The following is a 6,486-nucleotide window of genomic DNA, read 5'->3' on the forward strand; positions in this document are numbered from 1 at the left end:
TGGTTACTACCATAGCCTAAAGAGCAGGCAACCAACCTGAAAAGTTAAATACAGTGTCCAGTCTTCATCTAAGAAAAGTCTTGTATAAGTATGAAGATTTGAAGTGGTTTGGGGTTTACCCTGCTTCACTTAAATGATTTAGAAGTGTCAGCATATATGACATGAGAAATAATTTTCACAGGTGATTTCTGTATTAGAAACTAGTGGAAAGCATGGGGCTCTAGTGGTTAAGTGTAAAGGTGGAAGATTACTCTGAGGACAATGGCCAGAGATTTACAAACCCAGTGGTTACCAAATTCTGGCATGTTTTTGTCACTGAGCATAGCCAAACAGGCATAATCACTGTGAAGACAAGGAGATAAATTTTAAAGGTCGTGGGTACCCACTGCTGATATTTGTTTCTGCGGGCAAAACCCAATAGTTCTGGGTTAAGATCCTCCCTCTGAGGATCTTAATGTGGAAATGGTTACATGAGAAAACTAAGTGAGAAGAAACAGAGAGAGAACAAAAGAGGAGCAAAACCACCCAAACGCACCTGTCACCAAGTTCTGAATGCAATCCCTCTCATGTGGGAACAAGGAACGTGTATTTTTAATTACTCTAAAAACATAATTTAATGTCCCTATTCTGTTACAGAAACTGTGCAGATCTTGATGAACCTCTGGAAATTTCAGTGCAAAATGCAGGCTAAAAATCATTTATAAGAATGAGCTGATGTGCTTTGGTCACCTTTTTTATTTTTTTCAGCAGTAATCCTTTTCTTTACGTCTTCTGCTTGTGAATTTTTAAGAACATATTACCGCTGACTTATCCTGAGAAACATACCTTTATTGTGACAGACTTGAGCATTCAGCATTCAGTGAGCCCATGTGCTTTTCATTGGAGTCAAGTATAGAAACGCACTGGTGATCTTCATAGATGAAGGCTTAGAATACGATAGGAAGGTTTGAGTCATTTTAGATTTAGTAACACAAACAGATGTTAGTTTGAGTGGCTGAAAAGCCGCATGTGGAGATAAGCAAAAAGAAGCCTTTTAAAGACACTCATATCATACATGAAGAGTATCGGCAAGATTTTTTATGATCAAAGATTTATTAAATGATGTTTATGATATTTCTTTACTCTTAAAAATAGAAGTGTAGAGCACATTTTGCAAAATCTATCAACTCACAAAGAAATCACAATGCAAACATGATCTTGAACTCATGAGGGGATGAAAAACCTTTTCTGAAGTCCAAAATCTCAAGTTGCTCAAAGTTCATTTGTTTGATAATGCCTACAGCGGTACATCTAATACAAGAGGGAACCTTCTGAGGAAGCCTGAGTATATTCAAAAGCTTCCAAATGATTCCAGTAAAAGTCCTTGTACAGAAAGTTCCAGCTCACTTCTTGTTTACTTGGTTAGATGCTGTAGAGGAGTCACATAGGATTTCCCTAACAAATCTCATGTTCTCATATTGCAGCATCTTTGAGCCAAATGCATAGAAAACCTCGAGTAACCTTTTCTTCCTCAATATACACAGGGAGAAATAATCTGTTTTCAACATTTTTGGCCTCTGCATTACACAGATAATGGCCAAATAATGACTTATTTCAGCATATTTCCTCCTGCACTCTAAACAGCATCTGTATAATTTTCTGTCAGTCTTATCCTTAACAGACAGTACTTTGTAAGTAAGAGAGTCGTCATGTAGTAACATTGTATGAATGTAGGTTTACAATTTTGAATATTAGCTCGCAGGAAATTACTCTGTTCCAGATGCCGTGAGCTATTTTCCCGTGCCTACTGACAGATAAACAGAACTGAGGCTAGAACAGACTTTGAACGAGCTTTTGGAAAGTCCAGCTTCCAATATCTGCTTCTTTCTTAGGCACTTCAAAGTCACACATTGCCTCACCCTTGAGCGTTTGGCTTTCATAACTGATTCTCTGAGCACTGAGTGCAAGGAACTGCCTTAGGTCAGTGTTCTCATTGCAAAAGATGCCTAAAGATAGCCAACACAAAAGAAGAAAAACACGGATTTCTCCAGATCCCTACTAAAAAAAAGGGAGGTTATGAGAATGACATTTTAAATGTTTTAGGTTGAGTACTAATCAAGAGCAGGGGAGATCTGAATACTAACCCCTGCTCCAAGGACTGTGCATGCACTGAATCCAGTTACTGTTCCACATAAATAGCCCTCTAAGCATGACCAGAAACCAGGTTTCCATTAGTCTATGAAAGTGCTTCAATTACTGCTGTCTTTTTCCTGCTTGATAAGACCTGAAATCTTTCTACAGAATGACTTGGCTTTCACAGAAGGGGTAAAAAAAAAAAGACATCTATTGCTTGTGTCATGCACAATGTTTCAGGAATTACCTGCCTCATGTATATACAGTTCCCTACCAAATGCGTAGAACATTTTACATCACTATTTTCTTTTCAGTCTGCACAAGAGAGAGCTGTACTTACACTTTGAAGTAACTATGGCACTGGAAATATAATGTATACTCTGAATAATCCCAACTAAAAAATGCTGAAATATAACTTTCAGTTCGCACTGTCTTGTTGAGTTGTGCAGAAAAATTTATACAGGCTTCCCTGCAATATCTGGAAAAGGTTTTCATTCCCCTTGTAAAGAGAAGGGATAACACACTGATGGCTCTCCTATTAGGTGAGAATCTGATGAGAATTTCCACTGATGTTTACAGGCACCAGATTTTTTATTACACTTTTTATTCATTTTCATTGCTATCATTCTGACAAACAAGTTCATATCATCACATGTAAAGCAAAACCCACTTAAGTGTAATTTATTCTTTTTAGAAGGCTATTATAGTAGATTTTTTGTTTTCTTCTTTTTATGCAGAGTAACTCAGAAAATATTTTATGTAATGATGGCTTTCTCATCAGTCTATTTCCACAGAAGGCATTGACACCAGACTGACACAATAAAATATGTCTTTAAGAACAGCAACAATTCTCTTCAGGATTTCATGTTAATTCCAAAGACTTTGTTCAAATCTTCACCATGGAAAAGCTCCCTTTGAATCCAGTAAGCTTTAGATAAGCTGCTTGGACTGTGAGGCCAGAAATCTTTCTTCACTAATATAGATATATTAATTTGGATAAGTACCTGCATAGTAAGCATGATGTGTTCGCAGTAGGTGACAAAAGTTGCACAAAGAGAAATTTTAGTGATTCATTGATAATAACAGTCTGTGGCCATGGCTCCCACCAGGGCTCAGGGTTGTCTGGTAAAAATGAGGCACCTAATTTTTATGAAATAAATAAAATAATATCTACTCCATCATTTTGTATCTTGAAATACAACCAAAATAGAAGCTCTAAACTATAAAAGCAACTGTTCTGTGAAATATTCCTTCTCTTCAAAGGGTACTTTGCAGCCGAGGTCCATAGTTCAGACACTTATTTCCAAGGTGATCTGTGTGCAAGCTTTTCAGCAGTACACATCCTTCCCACATTTGTACAGCACTGAAGAGTTAATGCCTTCAGTGACTTCTTCATTTTTGCAAAGCATAAACTTTGCAAAAACACAGCATTTTGTTTAAAGGATGTGCTTAGTTGCCCTAACCAACAGAAATTAAAGGTTTTGGAAATCATGTCAAGCTCACTGTATAGACTGTGCGCAAACTTTGTGGTTACTTTTTTGTCCCTGGTGACTCAGCCCAAGTTGGTTTTGTATTCTTAAAATAGGGATTTAACTTCATTTCAGCTTTTATAGTCACATTATGCATTCTGTCTTGAAATCTGAAAGATATTTGTAAAATAATTTCTCTTCCCTCTGTGCCTCCAACTCTTTCCAGAAGACATTAGTGTATCTTTTGTTTCTGTTTTCAATTGTAGATAGAACTTAGCAGAAAGCTAAGTTAAAAATAATTCTTTTATAAAATCATTTAGAGGAGGGAAATACCCTTTTCTAGATTTCCAAGGTGACACTTTCTTCAGTGGTTCCATGAAATAATACAGAATAAAGGGTTTGGTAATCCATAGTGATTAGCTGTGTTGGAGTGGATAAGGACAGTTTATACATTCCTGCTTTAGATACATTGGGAAGCATCCTTAAGCATGAGCATCCAAAACTTACTCATGCTCTTCAAGGAAAAAAATTCCCATTTGTCCCAATTTCAGGAATGTGGCATGACTGTATTAGGAAAACTTCAATGTAACTTCTTTTGTAATAGTTCATATTGCTACTGAGGTATCATTTGGCTCCAGGGATAATGTTTTAAATGCAGGAACCAGGATCATTATTATTCTCTGCTGTGTATTTCAGGGCAGCAGTATGTGTATTCTCAAGTGCTTAGGCAAAAAGATAGAGTCTCCAGAAAATAAGTGGGAAAGATTTTTTCCTTCGTAATGGCGGTTAAATCTGTCTTGAAACCCAAAGGCTGCTTGATAATTCTGGGCAGATGAGCTCCTCACGCAGGTTCTGCAGCATTTTACAAATGAGCAGTGAGATACATCTCAGTTTTTGTTGTTACTTTCAATACCATGTGTGTGGCCAGCCCAGCAGTACAGTGTGCATGATAAGCACCTACAGCCCAGCTCACTATTGCCTCAGAGGCACCGGCATTAGCGGCAGCTGGACATTCCCCGCATCTCTTTGGACTCATGGAATATGTTCAAACTTCTGTTTAAGCTGAAGTAGAACCGCTTAAAAGATAAGGCTCCTCTTTTGTTTATTTTGAGACCTAGATGAGTAAACTCAGGAATGATGTAAATGGTGATATGGCTTACAGTTTGGTTTGCTCACCATTTGGCAGACCATAATCGCAATGTACTCGTCTGTTACACGCCTGTCTCTTATTGCATGTGGGTACGCATGCAAGGCACGAGGCTCTGCTGGTGGTCCACTTCATTCTCACATACTTGCTTCCTTATCCACTTCATGGCTTTAGAGAACATAATGACTCATGACTTCTTAATTTGCCCCAAACTCCTTCTGTTAGTTCATGTTTTTCGTGTAGCTGGTCATGTGCATTAAGAACATAGTTTCAACTTAGTGTTTCCACTTTACTTCCTTTTGATTGACCAGCCTCAAACAGCAGTGGAAGGACTTTACCCAGATGCTTCTTGGACTGTCTTGTGTCATTCTAACCACGCACTTTGACCACAGAAGCTATGGAGACTAATTTGCTATTCATGTTTTTTATTGACCCCCCCATCATTCATAATTAAATCTTACCCGCACATCCCTGAACAGTATTTTATTTTTTAAGTTATTTAGTTTGTTTGTCCTTTTGATAAATGACCAAGTGTCACTTCTGTGTAAAACAAAATACATTAAAAATGGTCTGGTATATCCTGAACTATGGTCTTCTGATTTTAAAGAAGAAACACATGTTCCTAATACATTTACCTCTTCAGACTGGTTTTAATATCAGTGTTCTCACTGACATTCTGATTGTCAGTGCTCTGAGGTACTTCAGCTACCATTGTTTTGGTATCTACAGTTATCAACTGCAGAGAAGCTTGTCTAAAATACTCTTTTCAGATTAAAGACAATAGTGGATTTATCTTGATTTATCTTAAGTCTCATTTTTCTTTTTACTTCCTTAAGTGTCCAATTATCATTTGTATGTTATTTTCTTTCTTCTATAAGCACTAAAATTACTAGTAACATCAGAGGGGACTGGTGAAGATCACCCAATTTTCCCTTCTGCAGAAAATTTTATAGCTGCGCTGTGACACCCAGGACATCTTAAGAAAACATAACAAAGTCAGTCTTTCTGTGTACTCCCATTCCTGTTTTCCAGAAATCATATTGCTACCCAGCTGTTCTATCTTCTGTGTAAGGGATGGGTATATACAATGTCACAAATGGGAACTTATAAAGCATAATAAGCAGGAAGTTTTGTGATACTTATTATTTATTTATTTCAAAACTTATTAAAAAATGCTGGATAAAAACTATTTGCAGTCTAAAAAAGTCAGTTTGCATAGTCTTTAAACTATCCTATCCCACTTTCCCACACAGTCTTTTCCATCATCTCTCTAGTTTCAGTAATGCAGTTCTAAAATTCCCCAAATTTTGATCTTTGTTCTTGCTGACAGTTCAAACTCCCTTTTAAATCTCTTATAAGTTTGTCTTCCTCAAACAGCTCAGCTATCTGTAACATCTCTATAGGAAGAAAGTCATTAAAGACCTCCCTTCCTCCCTCTGTCCCTAACTGCATTCTTGCTATCATACTTACAGTTGATCTTCTTGTCTCCATGTGTTGTAGCTCTCATAAAATACTCCCATATTATATGCATTTTCCTCTTGCTCCTTTTGGACCAGCCTGGGAGTTGTATTCTCATTGTTGCATGCCTGTCTCCAGTTATTTTCCTATGAGCTCTTTCAATGCTCCTTTGTCCTTACACTTAGAATTCTCCTGTTACCTTCTTTGATTCAGTCTGCCATCATATCTCCTGAAGACCATTTTTGATTCCTATCTACTCCAGTTTGTCGTACAGATACCTCCAGGATGCTGTGTTATATC

This window comes from Pipra filicauda, unplaced genomic scaffold (assembly GCF_003945595.2).
Source record: "Pipra filicauda isolate LSUMZ 115617 unplaced genomic scaffold, ASM394559v2 scaffold325_size820570_pilon, whole genome shotgun sequence".
In the NCBI taxonomy this organism is placed as follows: Eukaryota; Metazoa; Chordata; class Aves; order Passeriformes; family Pipridae; genus Pipra; species Pipra filicauda.